Source organism: Crocodylus porosus, unplaced genomic scaffold, assembly GCF_001723895.1.
Source record: "Crocodylus porosus isolate Cpor-Errol unplaced genomic scaffold, CroPor_comp1, whole genome shotgun sequence".
NCBI classification, from domain to species: domain Eukaryota; kingdom Metazoa; phylum Chordata; order Crocodylia; family Crocodylidae; genus Crocodylus; species Crocodylus porosus.
In genome coordinates, this window is record NW_017728886.1 from 189,510,279 (window position 1) to 189,533,707 (window position 23,429).

Below are 23,429 nucleotides of genomic sequence, written 5' to 3' on the forward strand. Positions count from 1 at the left end.
CAATGCTTTGGATGTTCAGACCCAATCAGAATTATGAACTCAAACAAACACAGAACTCAGTTTCCAGAAAACACTAACATTACCATATCAACTTTAAACAGAAGCCCTTTAAGCCACCTCTGGACTTTATGTCCCAAGTCTGTGCTTCTTTCACTTCAATAAAATCAAGAACCTAGTGTATCTATAAGCAAATGTTCAGCAGTTGCTTACATGCCGCTGTTAAGACAGTAACCACTGGGGGCCCTCTGCTATTGTCTGATCAACACTACAGCCATTACTGTGGACCAACTTGCAACTTTAAAAAAAGACTCTCATTCACCCTTGAGAAGGGTCCAGGGTCCTTCTGTCTGTTTCCCCAAAAACATCTATAGGTTAAGGTCCAAAGTTATAAACCACTATGGTAAATCATCATGTGGCAGGGGCCACACTTGAAAGCACCTGGTAAGAGTAGGAGTAAACTCTGCCCTCTGCATACAGCATAGGAATCAAATGGTGTGCAGTTCCTGGAATTTTCCTGAATTGTACACAGCTACACCATTCGATATGATTTCTTTTTTAACCAAGCAAAGTATGTCCTAAACCAATTTCTTCTCCTTCACTTTGCTTCTCCTCTTCCCCAAGTTAATTTCACAGCACACATTTATAAGCCAGAGGTCTAAGGAGTAACGAGGAAATACCATGGATATCAAAGGTAACCCCTTAGCTACAACAACTCGCATTAAAAACTGGGGTAGACCAAATAAGCAGCACTATGTCATAATTTGCAATGCATATTGCCACCCAATTGTTTCCTGGTTTACAGTATTTGTGCTTCTCTTTAATTATAGTGTACATATTTCATAACTGCCCCACAAATACAGAAATGTCTTACATTTGTTACAAATAACTAACTCTATTTTCAATCTGGCTGGTAACTGCAATTTCTAGGCTCCTACTATAACAAGTAGTTTGAGCGTATTGAATAGCAGGCTGTCTTTCTCTTCACCTGCTTAAAAAACACACAATGGCTCTTTAAAGACTTGATGCTGAAATGAACACTGCCTCAAGAAGTCACATCCAACACCATGTTCATCATTTCTGCCTGATTGTAATAGAGCTTCTGTCATTTTCAATTTCTCAAACATTATCACAAAAAAACAATGAAAAACACTATCCGCCAAGGTGTTAATTTTAGAAATGGACATGAAAAGCACAAGAGTATAGAGAGAAAGAAATAGCTGCACTACAGCCAAAGGATACAGCTGGAATTTACTGAAGGGAAATGTTTACAGTGCTTAGGGAACCTGCCACTGAAAAAAACATCATGTAAAAAGCCTGAATGAAGTCCCACCCTGTCCTGTAGTGCCAGGAAGATGGGGATTAGGTGCGGTAAAAAATACCAGGAAGACAGTTTTGTAGTATACAGGATAGATGACAAACTATCTAGGTTGGGGGTGGAGAACAGATCTTGTCTCCTCTTTATCCACCCCCATCATCAAAATAATATACAGGCGGCCCTCAGACTTACGACACAATTGGTTCCTGAAAACTGCATCTTAAGTCGAAATGTTGTAACTCAGAGCCAATTTTCCCATAGGAACAATGTTATAAATAGGGGATTGGTACCTGAACCAAGGCCCGATACCCTATTTTCACAAAAATAACCCAGAATTTTGTACTCAATCAATTATAAATGAATACTATAGCTACATTAATGTACTTATGGTAGGGCTGTGCAAAACAGCACCATTTTTTTTTGACTTCCGTTTCGCTGGTTTGAAGGGGCAGTGTTTTGTTTTGCTATTTCAAAGCACTGTTCCATTTCATTTAGTTGAAACTGTTTTGCTGTTTCAATGTGTTTCAACGTTTCGCCCATAGGCTATAATGGGGAATCACGAAAATGCCTATAAATTTGTCATTTTTTTCCAGATTTGAATGAAAACAGCAGGGATGGTATCTCCTGCTGAGGCCACAAAGCCTGTCAAGTTTCAAGGAGACAGGTGCAGGGTTTCTGGGAAACTGCACCTCAAACTGTTCAGAGCAAAACTCGTGTCACTTGTAAAGTGTGAAGGCACAGAGAAAGTTCAGTTCAAACAATGCTTTTTATGCTGTTTTTCCATCCCTCCCCCAGAGCACTGGGATTGGAAGGGGCCTCAAGAAGAATCACAGCCACTGGCCAGCTACACAGTCAATATCAGAGCAGTCCTTCCCCCCACTTCCCTATCCCTGTCTTTAGTTTCTATTTAGCTGCAAGCAAGCCTGGCTTCGAAACTGGAATCTTTTCGAAACTTTCAGAACGTTTTGAGTTCCCTTGTTTCACTTCAAAGCTGTTTTGAAGCCTTTATTTTTTTTCGATTTCACTGTTTCACACTTGAAACAATTTGAAACAGCTTTGATATGAAACACCTGTTGAAATTTCGCACAGCCCTAGTAAACAGCAATCTTATTGATTTGGAAGGACTTCTATGAGGTGACTTTGCTGGACTTTCTGAAGGGCTCTTGGTTAGAGTCTTCTCAGGAGTCTTGGCTGTAGGTTTTTCTGGAGTCTTGTCTGCTTTCTTAAAGAAAGTGTTCAAGGAAAATTGGACGGATGTTCTCCAGAAAGATGAGTGATGCAGCGAACTTGTTTGCTGGCGTAGCTTGGCATTAAATCAAGCATCGTAAAGTCGAAACTGACATCAGAAAGTTGAAACAGGATGTCAGTTTATAAATGTTGTAAGTGCCGTTCATCGTAACTCGAAATGTCTTAAGTCGAGGACTGCCTGTAATACATTTATAGGAGTGCCATGCCTAAATATCAACACAGAGTATTATTGGGGCTGGCATTTATTCTCAATCCAATTTTGACTGAATCTAGGAATTCATCTATAAGAAGTTTTTTTCAGTATGGAAATCTGTTGCTGTGATAAATGTCCCTCTTCCCTCTCCCTTTTTTTCCTTTCAAATTAAAAAGAATACTTTTAAGGCAATGTTGTGCCTACCCCTGGAGGGGACACATTGAAGGAAGCTGGGAGAAAAATACGAAGAATTTCTCCTCCCCTTCTCTTTATCATTAGAAGCCATGCAAAAACGTACTCTTGTCATCTTCAGGCAACCATAGCCTCTCAAGCTGAAGGATGAGGCTTCTCAAATAGCCCCTTCCTGTTAACACTGGCTATTAAAGTGATGCCTGTACTGGAGAGGAGAGAGAATATACAGTAAAATGGCAAAGGAGAGCTACTCAGGCCTGACTTCCAGCAGTGCTCCCCGAAGCATTGTGGGACAAGGCTAAGGGACCCTGCTGCTTTTTGTAGACTACTGCTGATGCCAACCAGAGAAGGGTGCTGACTGTTGGAACAACAAGCACTGGAATCCACCTCCTCAATTAAAGTAAAAGTTCATCTCTCCAGGGCCAGATTTTGAAATGAACTCAACTTAAGAGAAAGCCAGTCTAGTGTATCTCTCACTCCACTGTATTTCTGTCTGAAGCAAGGGATGCATTTCACTTCACCAACTGTTCACTTTTTTGCTTGGTTGCACTCACTTGGGCTGCATGTAAGTGAAGTCTTTTTACCACATGTGCCTAAGCAGTGTGTTCTATTAAAACCCCAAACACCTAAGCCCAGGGAGGCTGGTATACAATAAGAAAGGACTTCTGCACCTAGAAATCCTAATTTCTTAATAGTTATCATGTTTTCAGTTCATGTAAGAAAGATTTAAATGCAACAAATGCCCTTTCCACCATAGAACAACATTTCTGGGCATCCGGCTACCAGGAGAGAGTTCAACAATTAAGCAACAGGGCTATTTGCCAATTTATGGGACATGCATAATTTGCTACTCCTTGTCTGTAACTGTATCAGAAAAAGGTATTTAATACTGTTTTTTTATTTAAAAGGAGGAAAACACTGTGTTGCATCTTGTATCATACACACATCACAAGGTTGCACCAATCATTGCAATGAAACCCCGTGTGATATGGCATATTCTGAAAATAATTTTCTCTGCAAGTAGGGGGAAAAAAAAGAAATTAATACCACTGGGAATAAACTGCAATTTATGAGTTATTTGTAGAAGTATGAATCTAGCTCAGCATTTACCTCTTCAAAATTTAGAGACTGATCCCATAAATGTTTCTGCATTAGAATAACTAAGTCAGGTGAGCAGACTTCTTGTCTGTCTAAATGAGACTGTTCATGGGAATAAATTGCTCAAAAGAGTGCAAGATCAGGCCCTTAATCCTTACAATGCTCCTGTGAGGTATGGATTAGTATCTTTTTATTATAGATAAGGAAACTGAGCTGCCAAGTACCTGATCCTTTGGCCAACAAAGGCGATGATAAAATGCATTAAATATCACTGGACTCAGCATCAGGTCGTACTTAATTTACCCAAGGCTACAAACACAATCAGTGTCAGAGTCAAGATTAGAATTTCGCAATTCCTTGCTCTCAGTCCTGGGCTGAGAACACATTTCTCTTAGAGAAGAAAGTTTTTTGTATCAAGATTTCTAGGTAAAGTAAAATTACAATCTGAACAGAGACTGCCTGGGTAAAGTAGTTATCAAACTGTAGGAGAAAAATATAACTAATAAAAAATGTCACATTTGTATTTGGAAGAATTAAGAACAGGGTAGTAAGAACAGTGTAATAGAAGTCAAATGCTTGTTTTAGCATTGTGCATTCACTTTAAATATAATATTTCCTTGTTGTGTTAGGTGCAGTTTTTTCTTGTTGTTCATGCTTTTTGCTCGAAGTATCTTTCTCTGTTGTTTGATGTTAAATACCTACTAGTAATGCCCACCCGTCTGGGACCTCTGGAACTGGTGGAAGTACAGGTATATCTACCTTCGAGTACTGCACAAAAAAAATCACAAATTGGTAAAATTGAAAGAGGATATTTCAAGCAGCATAAACGAAATGCAACCTGTTCTAAAGTTAGGTCTACAGGGAAAACATCTTCAAGCACTATGACAGTCGACTAGTCAATATTAATTCCACACAGCAGTGGACCCGCAGTACGAGTTATGTACTGTACACAACTCTCATCAGGTATGTTTTTGTTCTGAGTGTACAGCAAGGGTCAGGGTCGTTTTTTTTTGGCACAAAGCCACTAGTTGTTTGTTTGGAGGAAGTCTCTAAACACTGAAAAGCAGCTTATCCAAGCTATAAAGAATTGCCTGCTTCCTTTAAAATAAAATTAAAAAAAAAGAACAAAAGAGAAAAGAAGTAACAAGAAAGAACAGAATAAAAGACAGAAATAAAAGAATAAACTAGAACATCACTTTGTTGCATATCTGAACATTATGATTTGTTAGAACAGCAACTATTCAATTTCCTAATGTTTAAAGATATGGAGAGGCAGATACTACTGACAATTTTTTAAAATCAAAGTTGAATGCTTTTATCAGGAATATAGCTTACTGGCTTCTTATTACACAGGTAAAGGAACTGCCGAAGTGAACAGCTATAGCTGGCATACTGACCCAGAACTTCAGCTCATTTAAGAATGCACCAACCTCCTGTCCTCTTGACTGCTTTTTCTCTACTCCTGCTCCCTCCCTCCCCCTCAACTTCCAAACAAAGAGGGGAAGGAACATGGGATGGGTGCATGAGGACCTCAGAGCAATGTAGAAATTACAACTGGAACTGGGCTTCCAAACTCGACTCTTCACATAGCCCAACAGCAGCACCAGTTAGAAATTTTCCCATATAGAATATTAAAGTCCATTTAATGCTGTGTAACCTCTGTATCATTCAAGTCTAATTTTGTTTGATGTTTTTGCTTGGGAGAGCATGAGAAAGCTCAATTTCAGCTGGGTTTAACCTTCCTATATTTCTGCATTTTATTCCATTATACAGTAATGTAGGCAGCTCCCATGACAAAAAGGGCTAGATTCTTTTCTCACTGATGCTGCTTTCATTTTGATATTCTCTATTGGCCACATGAATTCACACTAGTATATCTGAGAGCAGAATTGTTCCCAAACAATTACAGGGATCCCTACAGTGAAAGGTTTCCCAGTTTGTAAAGCAGAAAGACAATAATCGGGGTTGCTTAGTTGTTGTTTTTTTTCTTGCCCTATATATGGTGCGATTTTTGTAAATTGCAAATGCTCATTGTTTAAACATATATTAATGTCAGACCCAAGCTATATGGCTCCTCTCTAGGGCAAAGACATTCCCCCTCCCCAATATTCTACCCTATGTGAAGTCTAATTTAAAAAGGCTGAATGAAATAGAAAGAATAGAGGGAACAAAAGGCACAGGGGAAGTGGGGGTAAGAAAACATTAGAGGGTGAGAGACAGGGAAAAGTTGGGGAAAGGGAAAGAAAAATAAGTCATGAGGAGGTAGGGAAGAGGTAAAGGGAAAAGGAAGAACTCACCATAAGAAGTAGGGTAGGAAAACAGGAAAAAAGGCAAAGAAAAGAAAATAGGGTCACCAAGATGAAGAGACTGAGTAGACAGTGAACACAAAAGCTTAAGGAGGAGAGGAGGTGGTAAAGGAAGTAGAGATGGGGAAGAGAAGCCTAGAGGGTAGGGAAAAGGTGAGAGGAAATCTTGACTTGACCCATGTTCAAATTTTGTTGGAGAAATGCTCAGAAGCATGCATCTCCAGATAGAATGCTGGCAATTTACTGGAGCTCCAATGGCAATAATGATAACTGCATTTTTACAGCCAAATGGCTCAAGCAACCAACAACGCTACCACTATATAATTATTAACAATATGCAATTAAAGAGAACAGCAGGTTACAACTATATGGCATCAAACTGTATTAGCAAAGAAAACCATACAGCATGGTTATAAGAAAAAATAAATGTACAGGCTTTCAGGCCAATGTATGTCCTCTCTAGGTAAGATCTATGGAGCTGAAGAAAAATGTAGCATAATATTAAACTACTATGGGGTGATTAACACTCCTCCAAAACCAAGTAACACTTCTAAGGCTCTGAGGAAATCTGAAATGTGATTTGAAATACATGACTGTAACAGCAAGAGAGAGTTGGCTGACCACTGTAAGGAATTATCCTGTTACTGAGAAATTCTCTAATAAATAACTTACAAGAACACATTTTTTGGCTCAAATATTTCTAAAAAGGCCCACTGGGTTTTTATTTTGTGTCTGTGGGAGTATGCATGTGTTAAGTCACCTAAGGAGAAAGGGTTAAAACCCCCCAGAAAGAAGAACGAAAGAACAATCCAGACTACTCTTGAGGGAGGGGGCTCAGAAGCCGTGGGGTTTTAGTTGTTCTTTATTTCCTAGACTTGGACCATCCCCCTCCTTCTCACCCTCTGGCACTCAGGGAGCTGCCAAATACCCACTCACAGACACAGTCACAGCCATCTCCCTGAAATATATTGCTCAACACCTTCCCTTTTCATATGCTGCTTCCATCACAGCTTCTTGCAGCCCCCTGCTAATGCTATGCAGTCATCCAGCAGGTGAAGCTCATACAGCCATGCAGTTAGCTTATGCTCCCACCCTTCCTGTGCCAGACATCAAGCATATCACCTCTGGGAGAAAGCTGGAATAGAAGTGCCAAAGCTGCTCCCCCTTGGAGCATTCTGTTTGGTACCACAATCCCCATGCTAGCTTTGCTCCCTTTGTTTGGCCTGCCAACTTGTGTTAAGGTATTAGCTTGAAGCATTAGCATGGAGGAGGTAAATCTTATCCTGTGCTGCACAAAGGGGAGTGAAGGTGGTTTTGGGAATCTACCTATGCAAGCAGCCAGATAGGGTCTTTCCACAGCAATTGAGAATGAGCTAGAAGAGACAGACAGCTAATTCACTGGTCCATGCACCACATTCCCCAGTGGGTGACAACTCCCCGGTCAGCTGAGTATGCTGGAGTCAGCAACAAGAGCTAGCTGGCAGCAGGTAGGGGCATACATTGCTCCTGATCAAGAGCAGCAAAGTGCACAGCACAGCACATCCTTTTTTTTTTCTGCCATGAGAAATCATTCCCCAGTTGGCAGAAGTCCTTTCACAGAGGACATACTGGTCAGCGACTGTGCGCCTCATAGCTGCAATAGCCAAATAAGGACTCTGCATTCTTTTTAAATCAGACAATGGACATGCATTAGGAAAGGTGGAACGGAATCAGGAAAACAGTAGCAAGTGGCACGAACCCACTGCACAGCTATCATGGGTCTCAAAAAATTCAGCATCTCAAATAGTTAAAGGCTGAAATGAATCATAAAGCTATATATCTGCGTAACAAGTGTAGGGATAAGTGTGTGCTCCTTCTCTGCTTATAGAGCTTCTGTTATAAAACCCTACCTACTATGAACCATCCTAGCCTTACAACAGTTTGGATCCACATGAAATTAGGCACAATATAATGAAACCACTACTCCTAACAATGGCAAGGGTTAAAAAAAATCATGAGTTGGCCCCCAAATTATGAGATCACCTTAAAAATCATGAGATTTGGAATATTATGCCTTGTGGTCTGTTTAACCTATATGTTTCAGGTTTTCCACCAATTCTCTGTCACCACAAGGGAAGAATAAATATTTGCTGAGATTCTGATGGGTTCCTATGACTTAGTGGCCAGAAATTAAGAAAAGCACTAAATATCATGAGATTCCTGATAAAACTGTGATAGCTAGAACCACTGTGAGACTTCGTCTACCTGAATGAACAGGGAACATTGGGGACGTAAAATTAATTCAGATAAATGAATAAGCAAGGGACTATTTAATGCATTTAATACACATCATAGGATATGACCTCATTACAGATAAGGGGTGTTATACTGCCAGTGGGTTTCATAGAAGATCTGTTATTGTCACAAGAAAAGAAAGCAAAACTATTCTACTCCCTGATCACCTATTTTTGTGTTTCCATATGCACATGACATGAGCTTAAATATAATTAACACTGCTAAGAAGCAGCAGCAAGAGTGGATGAGTCACATTACAATGGTACTCCTCTCCTAACAGAAACACAATATGCTGGTTATTGTAACAGTGTTACAGTAAGTGGACCTTTGCCCTGAATCTTCATTAGTTAGGAGGAGAAAGAGATTCTTGATTTTTTTTTCAGCCACTATTATTATTATTATTATTACCAAAGTTGAGGAGTAAGAGAGAGGAGAGAGACAAATGAGGCATTTGTAACCAAGATGTTCCATTCGTTTGAGAAACGGAAGCCCATAATTAAAGATAGTCATCCTTCTTGCATAGCAATATTTGACATTACTGCCTGCGAAAAAATGATAAAATATTTCTAAGGCTATAACACAGAATTATAAAGATGCTTTGGGCATAATAAATTTTTCATTTCTCTACTTTATGACAATTTGTCTAAGACCTGAACAAGTTCATTCAAGCTACTATTTAAAAATTTAAATATTGTATACCCTGCCTATATAACAAAGACCAGCTCCATGAGATTTTAGCTTCATCAAGAAATCTCATGGAATTAAAAAATATCAATAATATTTAAGGACAAAAACAGTTATTTAATCTGCTCTTTTTTCTCTGAAAACCTTGGGGCCATCATTTTGAATCCCTGACATTGTTTAAAACCACCTAAGTGTCTCCATCAGAAATCTTGCAGCCTGCAAGTCTATGTACTTTTTGACAGCACTAGTCATGTTATGCTTACTTGTCAGTCTTTCTACAAACAGAAAGGGGAAAACAAGTACCCTAGATGTAAAGTAGCTTGAACTTGTCTCCCAGCCCCCTCATTCACTTCCCTCACGACACACAAAACAGCAACTTTTGGTTTCTTAAACCTGGAGGCGAGCAGAGGGATTTAACACTCTGGATCTGAACAACAAAAGTGAGGTCAGGGAGGAGTATTACCCCTCTAGTCATATTTTGAAAAACTGGGGCATTTCAGAAGTAAGAGAAAGATGGTGAAGAGAGCAAGAGGCCAACAGCACTTGCTATGCTACTGACTATTTGACCGATTAGAACTGGTAGACTTTGTGATGCATTATTGTGTGAAAAAAGTTAATTCTACAGGATACCGACATTAATTTTGCAATATTTTATTGATATATATTTCTAGTTTGTTGTTGGAGTTACATGGCAAAGGAGGAGAAAAAAAAGTATAGGTGAAAACTGTATGGGAGAAAGATATACTGGCCCTACCTGGTCAACTAACTACCAAAAGCCAGAATTCAAGCACTGAAATGAAACAAACCACAAAAAATATGCTTCAGAGAAACAAAAAGACAGAGGAGAGGTATTAACAACTGAGATCCAGAGTTGATGTCCTTGTGCTAAAAGCCTTCTCCTCCCAGACAGTAAATATATACAATGAAGAATAAAACAAAGGATTACAATGTAGAAAGAAAAAAAGAAAGAGTGAGCTACAGGAGCTGGAATGTGGTCATGTGTCCTACAACCTCAGCATTCTATTAATGAGTAAAAAATTATTGGAAATCTGACTTAAAATGACTATGCCATGCAAATGACAAGTTTTACTTGGCATTTAGCTCACTGAAATGCTAAAGTATTATATCATATGTTATATGTTATATTGGCTCACAGGACATTCTGGCCCTACATCAGAACCCCAACTCAGTAAGGTACATCAAGTACCTGCAAAATAATAATTAAATTTTACCTTAATTTTTATGAAAAACTCCATTAAAAGGGACACAGCTGCACTAGCAAGATTTGCACAGACCCCTCACTTCAACAAAACAATAGTAGGAGGCAGGAGTGCAATTCAGCAACTGTAACTGAGCAGCCCTCTTCAGGATCCACTCATTCACCCAAACAGGGAATGGACTAGAAAAGGTGCCCTAAATGTTGCCTGTCTAGTACCTTCTTCCTGACTGGATAATTGTGTCTAGTGGGATCACCTTGCCAACTCGACACATTCCCTATCAGAATTAATGAACACCTCATGACTGTATCTTGAACTGGTGGGGAGCCAATATGCCACTTTCATCAGTGCACATGCCCTAACTCTTGATGCTGCTGAAAAAACCAAGGAAGAATTCTATGTTAACCTTGACCAAGTACTTTTTGACATTCTGGAGGGAGACAGGCTTACTCTTCTCGGTGATTTCAAGGTCAGAGTTGGAAGGGACTCAAGTCTCTGGAACAGAACCACTGGCAAGGAAGGAGTATTAAAGGTTAACTCCAACAGCACCCTCCTCTTGACCAAATTTGCAAGCATGCACTCACCATCACCAGCACCCTGTTCCACCAGAAAAACACACACAAGACATCATGACAACACCCATGATCTAATCACTGGCACCTGACTGAGTCTGTCATTGTTTGTGCCTGGGATCACAAAGATGTCTGCAACACCTGAGCTATGCTAAGAGAAAATGATTGCTGAACTGATCACCAACTCATCCACTTGGTTATGTCACTTAAACTGGCTCCCAAGCAATGGCTGCAATAGAAGCAATGCTGACAGAAGATCGGCGTCGAAGGACTAAAAAACCCAATCGAGTGAGACCACTTCCACCAGTGCCTGAATGAAAAACTGGTGAATTCCAATCAATGGCAATGGGAGAATGTTGGCAACATGTGGGGTACCTTCAAGTCCACCATCATCAGCACCTATAAAGAGACACTTGGATCCTCTACCAGGAAACAACAAGACTGGTTTGATGAAAATGACCAGGAGATCCGAGAGCTGATTGATCACTAGTGCAAGGTCTTTTGTGCTTGGCAGAACAACTTCAACTCCAAGCAAAATAAACTGAATCCCAACAACAAGCCAAGGCAAAGGTCCAAAGAAAGACCCACAATAGGAAGAACAGATGGTGAGAAGACAATGTGAAAGAGATTCAATATCTCACTGACATCCATGATATATGCAGCTTTTCCAATGCCACCAAAGCCATCTACACTCAGGGACCAACCCCCTCGAAACCTAAGGATGGAAGAGACCTGATAAAGGAAAGGGGAACCATCAAGGCCCATCAGAAGGAACATTTTGAAGACCTTTTCAATTGAGACTCTGTGAACAGAAATGCCTAAGGAGGAAAGGAGGTGGTCAGTCAGTCAGTCAGCGTGTGTGTAATTGACAAGTCAGGCGATAGCATCCTCAGTGGCCATGTGCAGTTCCTGTAGTCCTCCACTGAACTTAGTCAGTGGGCAGTCATTGACAATATGTGACATGGTGAGTTTTGCCACATCTACAGTAGGATTGTTGTGAAGAACCCAAAGATGGAAGTTGGCTGCATGTAGACCTTACCCTGTCTAAAACTTATTCAGCAAGACTCACTGACAGCATGGTAGGATGAAGTCAGCTGGGCATCATCCACTACACTGATGATGATGTTTTGTGATAAGGAACCTGTTTGGTGGTAATGCCAACCTCCATTCTTCATACCAGAGGGTCTCTGCCATGTGGTCATGTCACAGCAATTTGGACCACAGTGGGTATCATGATGTGCAGCAGGTGGATTTAAGAGATCGCCATACAATGGAAGGCTTGAATTGGCATCTATCTTTTCCAGTAGCTTGCTTGTTGTAACTTCTTGTTGGGTGTGAGGGGGAACAACATTGTTCAGGATTAGGAGCCATAGCAGAGAGGTTGGTCAAATAGTTTGTGAGATGATGTACATTGTTTAATGTAGCTGCACATCGATGAGTTTAGTGTGATGACCAGTTCCAGACTCGTGTGCAGTACTCTGCCACAGAATATGAGAGGAGGTGGTAAAGGAAGTAGTGATGGGGAAGAGAAGCCCCCAGGGAAGAGAAGAGATATGGAAGAGAAGTTGATGAGAATGTTCTCAACACCCAGCCCCACAACACCCAGTCAGAGATGATCCAACCCTCAGATTCCCTCCAACCCTTGGTGAGGTGAGGAAAGTCATCAAGCAGTGGAAAATGACAAGACATCTAGACCTGATGGAATCTGCACTGAAATCTTCAAGGGCGGGGGGAGGGGCAGGGAAAGAGGAGCTCACATTACAGCTCCATGGCCTCATCTTAAGGATCTGGAATGTTGAGAAAATCCCAGCTGACCCCATGGATGCCATGACCGTGACAATCTTCAAGAAAGAAGACAAGTCTGCCTGTGGAAATTACAGAGGGACTGCCTTGCGGTTCACCACAGGAAAGATCACTGAGGGAACCCTTTTGAACTGTCTACTTCCTCTTGCTGAAGAGCTCCTCCCAGAATCTCAGTGTGGGTTTAGGGCATCAAGAGGCACAACTGACATGATCTTCACAGCTTGCCAACCCCAAGAAAAATGCTGCTCTATACATGGTCTTCATTGAATCACAAAAGCCTTCAACTCTGTCAACCGATAAGTGTTGTGGAGGATCCTTCTGAAGTATGGATGTTTGCCTAAATTCATCACCATTCTTTGCCTGCTCCATGATGGTATGTGAGTGGTGGTTCTCAGTAACGGATCTATCACAGATCCTTTTGAGGTTAAGACAGGAGTTAAGCAAGGTTATATCATCACTCCAACACTCTTCTTGATATTCCTTACTGCGCTGCTACATCTGACCACCAACAAGCTTCCAGTTGGAGTGGAGCTAAACTACTGAATGGATGATAAACTGGTTAATCTCAGCTGACTCTGAGCCAAAAACAAGACCACTCTGATTTCAATCATCAAGTTCCACTACACTGATGATGCTGTAGTGTGTGCTCAGTCAGAAGCAGACCTTCAGGCAATCATTGATGTCTTTACCAAGCCATACAAGAAAATGGAACTGACATTTAACATTCAAAAGAATAAGGTCCTCTACCAACAAGCTCTTAATGAGCAGTCCCCAGCTTAGGTAATTCAGATTTATGGTGAGACTGAAGAAAACTGAGTACTTCTTGTACCTCAGAAGCCACCTCCTGCAGAAAGCTGGCATTGATAAAAAAATATAGCATCGCTTCAAATGGGCAAGCACAGTCTTCAGATATCTGAGGAAACGGCTGTTCAAAGATAGGAACATCAGATCCAAAACCAAGCTAATGATGTATCAGGAAGTTGTGAACCCTACTTTACTGTATGAAGTTGAGACATGGACCCCCATGCAATGAGGATTCAGATTTTTACCCGACTGGTCATTTTTAAAGCTGTGTGCAAACATGCATTTGTGTTTAGTCATGGTTATAAACTGCTTTTTGTGGCCAGATTGGGTGAAAATTGTCACTTTTATCTGCTCCCTCAAGGTCAACTTGAAAAAATGCAACAGCAACTTCAGCTCATGGGAGACTATCACTCAGGACTGCCCCAAATGGAGGAAGAGTCTTAGTACTCTGAAGCCTTATGACAATAGCAACAGAGATAAAAATGGGAGTGGCAGAAACAGCATGTTGCGACTGAATCAAGATTCTGAAGCCTCCCACCCTGCCCAGAAACATGTGCCCGAGTTGCAACAGAGTCTGTTGATTCTGGATCAGCCTCACCAGTCATCTTCGCACCCACAGATAAGACATTCATAAAAGACAATCATCCTTGACTACGAGGGATTGCCAAAGAAGTAGGAGGTAAATATACATTCATAGCTCTGTGTGTAAATGAAAGAAAGAGAGCAAAATACCAAAAAGGCAATTGTTTAAGACAAAGAGAAAAATATAACATACTATACTTGTCAATAGGTTTTTACAAATAAATACAATTATCACCTCTTAGGGCTGTGTTAATATTCTATCTATTACAGAGAGGATGAACACTGAAGTCAACTGAGTTCTGTGGAGTGGTGTCAATTTACATAAGATGTGCACCTGGTTCTTCATGCTGTATAACTTAAACTACAGACTTTTGCATATAAAATTTTTAAAAATATACAGTATGAATGAGATTTTCAAAGGCATGACAGGCACCAGGATTCCTAAAGCCTAGCCACTTTCAATAGGAGTTGGGTGCTGGTTTGCCTTTTGTGCCTCTAAAAATCTCCCCCTCCCACCCCCATGTTCTTTAATTGCTTAGGGTTTAAAATAGAACAATGCTTCTTTCCTCCTCTTCCCCCCACCAAGTCCCCTCACTGCTCTCCTCCAAATATAAATAAAAAGTAAGATCTGCTCCACTACATTTGCTTGCATTAATTGATGTTAAAAAAGTCTGTTAAAAATAAAGCCCAGCAGTGACATTTTTCTTTGCTAAAGCACGGTAGCAGCACATTACAAACATTACAAAAAGGTCCCCTGGTAGGATTGTGAAGTTCCACTCTGGCAGTAAAATGCATCTACTGTATGTTCTCTGATTTATTTATTTATTTATTTTACACAGAACGTGTCACAAATGCAGGTAAAACGCACTTGCTCAGCATATGGGCTTTAATACTGGAAAGACAGAAGAACTGGATAGGCACCACATTTTTAGGATTATCTTTACTAGGAGTGAATGACTAATTTTGTTCACCAGTGACAGCCAAACCACAGTTATTCAGGCCCAGTTAGGCACTTTCATTATGGGTTCAGTTCCTCAGCCTTTACCACAAGTATTGAATTGCACAGTATATTCTAGGCACTTTCCAGATGCTCAAGAAGGATGGACCCAAGCCCTAAGGATCTCAGTCTCAAAACAGACAGACAAGGAGACAGAGGGGCAGAGAAAAAAAGAATAAGGAGATTTTTCAGACAAATCAACTAACTTGCCTATGAATAGCTTAGAAGAATTGGGTTTTTAAGGGGAAAATAAAAGTGAAGTGGGTTGGGCCTTTTCAATGGCCTGGTACCAAGCGTAAGAGTCATTTGGAAGAGACAGAGACAGAAGGAATTGCATTAGATTCTGGAAAAAATGAGTGGAAAAGGCAGTTGCACTGGCTAAGCAGGGGTATAGGGACCAACACAAAACTCAGCAGAGTTTTAATTAGCTGAGGAAGGGCAGAGAACATTGAAAGAGGCTACATGCAACTTACACTTGATATGGTAGAGGATGAGGAGTTAGTGGAAGGATCTGCAGAGAGAACTAGCACTTTCCAACTGATGCACAGTAAGGTGAGATTAGTGACTACATTTTGTACAGACTGAAGAAGAGTAATATGTAAGTTTAGTGGTGGAATATAGCCTGGGTTGGGTAAGAAAACTGGCTGTGGAGACAGGACAGAGGGATCATAGAGACCATGAGGAAAGGAACACTGAAAAGTGTGGAGATGGAGGTGTCAAAGAAAATGGACAGCACAGACAAACAGAGCATAATGACCAAATGAGAGTAGGAAGGGTAACAATACGAACATACTTATGCTACCAAAACATACACACACATTATTTTGTATATGCACATATAAACAGAAGTGATTCCCAAATTATTCCCTAAGCTTATCATTAAACCAGCAAAATTCCCAAAGAAGATACGGTAGGAGTGGGTCTCTAGGGCCTCCTCTACCCACTACATTTATGCCATAATAAACGTATTAATTGCAGCAGTGCAGCATAAATGGCAATGGTGCATAAATGGTTTACCCAATTTAAGGCACCATAAAATGGAAAACCAGCCATAGAAATGTTCTACATATAACAGAATGTTTTTATGGTTGGTTTGTATGGCACCTTATACTGAACATGCAGCAGGTGAGGGCCAGGGTCAACAGCTGACTGTCAGCTCTAGTTAGGGGCTGTACTGGGGCTGCTTTGAGATGCCAGTGCAGTCCCTGGCCAGAGCTGGCACTCAGCTAATTATTGGTCCTGGGCTCCAAACTATGGGCAGCTGGTTTTCAACTTGCTAGTGCAGGAAGGGCCTGGGATCATGATCCCAGTGCTCCTCTTGCACTGGCAAACAGATGGGGTACAATTGGGATCTGATTTCTGCTCCTGAAATTGCACCTCTTGCCATGCACATGTGGCATAGCAGGAGGCATGACTGTTGAGACTGGGGATGAAATCCCACTGCACTGTTAAACAAATATGTGCTAGGGGCCTAAAATACAGTAAAACAAGAAGAGGACCGAGGACCTTTTCATGAAGCTATGGATCCTTCCATGTACCATCCATGGGGACAGCCTGGGAGAATACCCAAAGCTATTACTGCAGGATACTGACAAATGACTTGTTCCACATGAGAGAGTCAGGGCTAGATTTTCAAATGCTGGCCTTCAACATTATCATCTGCAAAATCAAAGTATCATAGAAAAGAAGGCCTAGAAGGGACCTGTGGAGGCCATTTAGTCCAAGCTCCTGCTCAAGGCAGGATCCTCCCTATGAAACCTGACACATAACCACAAGGCATAACACCCTAACAAATCACAGGTAAGGCAGCAGGACAATGGCGGCCAGTGTCCTGCTCCTGCAAGAGTTGTTAGAATAAGTTGGAGAAAGCCAAGAAGGTTCTGTAGATCCAACTAGATTCTCAGTTAATTCTGCCTACAGGGAACTCTGGACACTTAAATGAGGCCCAGGGAATGCCAGGCTTTTATCCTATCCCTTGTAAAACACTATTTTCATATAGCAGCTATCACACTGGATATACCACAGTGAGTGACGCTATTAAAATACAATGGGTCAGACAGCTGGCTAGCTTGATGTGATAGGACAGAGGCTACCTTCTGTACAGACCTGCAGAAGGCTTTCCTGGGTTTTTTTCCAGCTCAGCTTGCAATTTATTAATCCTGCTTTAACTGACCAAAAAATGAAACTGCCCTAAAAACACTTTCAATTTCCTTTTGAAAGAGATGACAATGCCCAGATACTATTGAGACTGGATCCTTGCAAAATACTAAGTTCTGAAGAATGAAAAAATATTGAAAAAGTCTTTCATTTATTGCTTTTCAAAGAAAGTGCAAATTATGGAAGTATGTGTGTGCCTGTGTGTGTGCACAATAAAACTTCTTATTCAGCTACTTAAGTTTTCTTGGCCACTAAATTTCATTTTAGATTTAGACATCCAAACAAAACAACGCTGAGCAAGGGCTGAATTTCTAAGAGAAACTAGTTGTACTTTAAAGAAAACTGGTCAATGTGGTTTGGAATTCCTAGCTGAGTGAAATGGAAAGGCAAACAAGTGGCACACGGGGCAAATACTGCTTTCTGTGGCTCATCTGGATGTGTGGGGGAAAGAATTATGAGTGTGTCCTGAAAGGTCAGAATAGCCTGAATCCTTCAAGCTGTATAGTAAATATACCCACACACTGTTTGATCTTTCTTTACCATGCAACCCAGGTTCCCAGGCTGGTGTTAAAAGGCAAACCTCTAGAAACGCAGAGCCAGCCACAATACTGGGGCTAGTCAGATATTCTTTCCTCTTTAAAACAAGGATCAAGAACATGTTTGTAAGCACCTTAGGGCAAGGCCACTGTTTTGTACAACACTGTATTAGCAAAACCATTTTGCAATACTGAATGCTAATCTCATAAAACCTTTTAAATTCACTGAACCATGGCATGGTTCACTCCACCCCTCAAGGAAAAGAAACAAAAACCTAAGGGCCTACCCCACAAAATTCCAGAGCATTGTCAACACATTTTGATTTTGGAAAATGCTGAAGGGATACTCAGCGCATCAGTAGAAACCCTTAGCACCTGGGCAGGATAAGCCCCTTAAAGTATAATTCTAATCAACAAGTCTAACGCAGAGTGCAGCATTGTATTTTAAATCAAAACCACTAAAAAGACAAAAGCCTGGAGCTGCAAAATATTAACTCAAAATAGGCAGTAGACATTGTCCTTTCCTAACAGTTATGTATGTAAGGCAGTGTTTCATGATCATGCCTTGCTGGTATTCTCCCAGCAGCAAAATGAGAGACTTCTTTATTGGGGGGGAGGGGAGAGGGGAGATTGGGGGTGGAAAAAGGCTAATTACTTTGTAAAGCCTTATTTTTCATAAGTCTAAGTCTTTCTAATTTGAAGAAATCATCTCATAGAGCGTACTAGACAGTTGCTAGGGGCCCTTGACTGAAGGCCCTTGGGTCTTCTCTATACCTTTGATCTGCATTATGAAATGTTAATGTCCACCACGTCAGGACTTGTTACATAAACATACCCTTTCTCTAACTACTCAGTGCTGCCCGCTGCAACTTCCATTCATATTACCCATTTATATTTAAATGCTGACTTTGAGCTTATACCCAGAAGCACTGACATTTTTAAACAGGAGTAGCTAAACTAGGGTAAACTGCTAAATATAATTTATTGATGATAAAGAGCTTGGTTCAGATTAAATTCCAGCAATTTAATAATGAATACATTTACATCCTGCATCCGGAATATGTATATGCATGTGTTCCCCCCTCCATTTAACTGGCAGAAGAGGGTCTCAAAATCTGTGATTTCCTGTTGATTAGATATGAAGCAACCACAAGCACATATTTTTGATATCTCTATTAACAGACTGTTCATGTCTAACTGCAAAACTTGGTTGCACTTCTTTCAACATCTTTGCCCAAGACAGACCAGTAAACACAATTCCTCTCTCTATAATTAGCCTTTTCTCTAAGGGCCCTGAAGTAAGTCTGCATGCCGTAGATTTAATATCCAGTGCTATATCCATATGTGCTGCCCTTGCCTGGTCCCAGAGCATATAAACTCCCCTATTAGCAGCCTTGACTGCTTAATTATGCAGATTTTTTTTGTACCCGCCTGCCTGTAAAATTACTGTGTCTAACCTTTTTTTTTTCCTCTTTGCACCATGCTGGCCATTCTAATGAAATCGGCATAGGGGAAAGGGCCTGATTTGCAGTTATGGAGGTTGGATCGCACTGGCAATCTGTCCTTAGTGGGAGTTACAAAAGAAGTCAAATGCCTTCATCTGGTTCTACCCTATCATCCCCAAGGTGATTGAGTTCACTTCCTGATGCTTCCCAAGTTTTCCTCAGGCTGTCCAATCAGCACATCCACCAGGGAGCCCAGCCTAGCTTGCAACAGTCTCTGTATCTAGTTACAGCCCCACCAGGGACAGTCAACCATCCACCCCCAAGCCTTCAGATGAAAACCTTTTCTAACAAGGCCGCCCAGCGCCAATGAAATAACACACATCTGCATATCCACTGGGTCCCATGTTTCTTGTGCTCATGGATTATGTATCTTGCAGCCTCTAATAAAGAAATGCAGTTCTTTGTTTAATGTTTATCTTGTGCTTGTTAAGCAAATGCTAATGTTGTATCAGAATGCTTTAGTGCTATTTGGGTTTTTGGTGATTTACTACAAGACAATCTGCTGTGAAGTAAATTTAGAGGGGAGGGGGAAGGAAAAAAAATCCAGCTGAAAGAGAAAAAGAGGGAGAGAGAGAAAATGGTTTGACAGAGAAAGAGCAAGAGACAGAGGCAAAGATAGAGGGAGTGAGAGTGGGAGAGAGTGCAACAGCTCCCTGTATGACTTTCCTAACCCCAGGCTGACATGCCCACTTTATCACTAGCCAGTCCGAGACCTGAAGGTACAAATCCAACCCAGTACAATTTCCAAAAGGGAAGAGATGATAACTTCCCCTTCAGTGAAAAGGTAAACAGTGTCCTGAAGGGTAAACAAAAAATAAAAAAGCCCTTTTTGTTGTCTGTCTTTGTGCCCTGATGGTTAGCACTGTGTAGTGTTATTCACAGACCACAGGGAAGCCCTAAATTTAATTGTTCATGCCTGCCTCTGCCAGAAATGGGCAAACGAGAATAAAAAGTATACAGAGCCCCCTTCTCCAAATTTTTTTTGATGGAGGGATTTGGAAACTGACCAATGCCCTTTATTTACCCTTTGGGAAGATGGAATATAGATATCCACAATGTGAAGCAGACCTGCCAGCCTTTTTTCAATGCCTTCAGCCCCATTTCGAAAGAAGATGTAAGTTCTGGGCCTATGGCTTATGACTTTTTTTTTCCTTTTGCCCAAATGAATCAGGTTGTTATAATGTAAGTCTCCAAATAAAATAAATAAATAAATAATGAAGACATACTCAGCTGCCCCCCACACTCCCTAGATGCCCAGCATGCCATAACTTCCTATCTGGCTACTACTTTCATGTCACAATTAGTTAATTTTAAAACAGACTGAAGAAAATAAGATTACAGAAACCAAATTTATTGCCAGCGTCAAATCAGAACCACATCTTAAAAGACAGTCCTCATATTATCTTTATTGGCATATAATTCTATACCTTCAGTGTGATAAAAAAGTCCAAAACATCCAGACATATTTTAGTCCATGGGTCTTCTTTTAAAGTATCCTGGAATCCCAGAGGTATCATGTAACATGGCAACAGACGTTTGGTACACACACACACACACAAACTTTGAACATGTGAATACTCCATTTACTCCTATTCAGGTTCTTGTATCATGCATTTTGCCATGGTAGCTGGGAGTAAATGGACATATTAGGCTGCTGTTTAAATCGGGTTCCCAACCTTTTTAGGCTAAAGACCAGCAAACCGCAGACTGGAAGTGACCATGGACTGGCAAACTGCAGACCAGTAGTGACCAGCATACTGTGGGCTGGTAGCCAACCCTTTTTTATACCTAGTACCTAGTATAAAAAAGGGTTGGCTGCCAGTCCACAGTATGCCAGCCACTTCCAGTCCTCAGCTTACCGGTCTGCGGTTACTTCTGGTCTGGCAGCCAGCCCTCCTGCAGACTGGCAGCCAACCCTTTGCGGCCCACCACCAGGCCATAGCCTGGGGGTTGGGAACTCCTGATTTAAATTTCCCAGATCCTACCATCCATCCCTGATATTATCCACTGTCCTGAAATAGTGAATTTGTACTGGTGAAAAATGCTGGACTACATATCCTGGAGACTTGAGTTCTCTGTTTCAAAAGAACGAGTGCATGGGAAACAGTCACATGAGTTTCTCTACATTATCACCATTCTAATGTGCCTCAGTTTTCAAAATATTAACTCTGAGGCTCAGATACAATTCCATTTTTCCTCCCAATTCAATCATTGGCCTCTACTGAAATCGCTGACAAAATGTCCATTAGTAAAAACTCTGAAGAAACTTTTGTGGTGTGAGGCCTGTCTACAAGATCTCCAAGGCATGCTGGCAACCACCACAGGACAGTATGGTATATCCACTCCGCAGGTGCTAAACTCTGTAGCACAGGGCTGTCAATGATACAGTCTGTAGGCTGGATCCAGCCTATGGAGCCCCATCATCCAGCCCCAGTGCTGGCCCTGAGTCTCAAAATGACCTACATGTGGTGTGCACCAGACCTGCCCCACGTGTAGGACCCAGGACATGCAGCACATGTGGCTCCTGCTTTGGAACCTGTGCTGCATGTGGTACCTGCACAGGCCAGTTCAGGACCAACCTGCCACCCCTACATGCTGGATCCAGCACCCATGACACCTGCTTTGGCTGATCTGGGACACGTGCCACAAATGGGGCATGCTCCAGCAAGTTCACCATAGGGGGCAGGGGAGGCTGGCGGGGGGAATGGGTCTGATCCATCCAGCAGGACCAGCTCTGCACCATTTATCTGGCCTGTGGACCGGTACCGTGCCACTCATCAGACCTTAGAGCAGGGTTTAGCAAACTGTGGCCCATGGGCCAGATCTGATCCATGAAGAGACTGGATCTGGCCTGAGAGAAGCTCTGTTGAATGGCATGCTGATCCTCTGCTGCCAGCCAGCTGTCAGTTCTGTTTTGCTATTTCCTAACAGCTGGCTGATTCCCTGTTGCCCCTCTGTTCCTGCTCTGTGTGAAGATGTGCTCTCTTCCTCTCCCCTTTTAGCCTCCCTTGGGAAATGTGCTGTGGAATTTGCCAGTCTAAATTGGGCTTGCCACTGGTGACACATCTAGCACTACTCTAAGGCAGCTTCTGTTTCAGGGTTTAGTGTGTATGCAGGGTAGGTAGGTCATGCATCCTTTCAGCATTCCTTACCATGGTTGGAAGGCAGTGCCAGCATGCCCATGGATGCTATTTATCGAGAGCTGGACACTCATTCTGTAAACATGACCAGTGGCCAGTAGCGTAGCTAGGGCAGGGCAAGTGGGGTGCTGACCCTTGGCACCTGTTTTGAGGGGGGACCAGCAGCAGCTGGGGTCTTTTGGTCTCTGGGATGAGGTTGGCTTGCCTTTTCAGTGTTTGCCCCCCTCCTCCTCACAAACTCCAGCATCAATTCCCAAGGCACTAAAACTAATACAAAATGAAGCCTGTGCCAGAAGTCATCAGAGTCTTAAGTAAAGCCAAATTTGAACAATTGACATGGAAGTGAATGACCCCCTATCCCTCTACTAACCAGCTGAGCAAGGCAGAGATCTGAGGCACACATTTTAAGAATATAAAATTAACATAATTATCTTTCACTGCCTTCTCCCATCCCAGTTTATAGCCACCTAAACTGGCTTAAATTCCTTTATAAATGATATTTGTCATTAATTACATTTAAGATTTTCTCATACAAAGCCATTGAGAGCTCACCTCACTTTGCTTGTGCCCTTTTTATTCAAATGCAAAGTCCTGCCTCTAATCTTTAAAGTCCCTAATGTGTACAATTCTGCAATCTTTGAGATTGACTCTCTGTTCACTAGAGTTGCACTGATATATTGGTCACATATTGGACTGGCACTGATAACAACAAAATTAACATGATTGGCAATTGGCTTTTTTTGGTCAATAATGTGACTGATAAGTGTCATGCGTGCATTCGGCCAGGAATGTAGCTTGAAGAGCAG

At 41.5% G+C, this 23,429-nt stretch overlaps 1 protein-coding gene and 1 long non-coding RNA gene across 2 annotated transcripts in view; one reads left to right on the forward strand and one right to left on the reverse strand.

The window, feature by feature from the left end:
- Window positions 1-23,429, reverse strand: part of ZNF521 (zinc finger protein 521) — a 282,621-nt gene that overhangs the window by 45,905 nt on the left and 213,287 nt on the right.
- LOC109318126 overlaps window positions 12,227-23,429 on the forward strand; it is a 19,981-nt gene continuing 8,778 nt past the window's right edge. The window contains exon 1 of the long non-coding RNA XR_002103191.1: window positions 12,227-12,301. This is a non-coding gene — a long non-coding RNA (uncharacterized LOC109318126). The remainder of the gene's footprint in view (window positions 12,302-23,429) is intronic.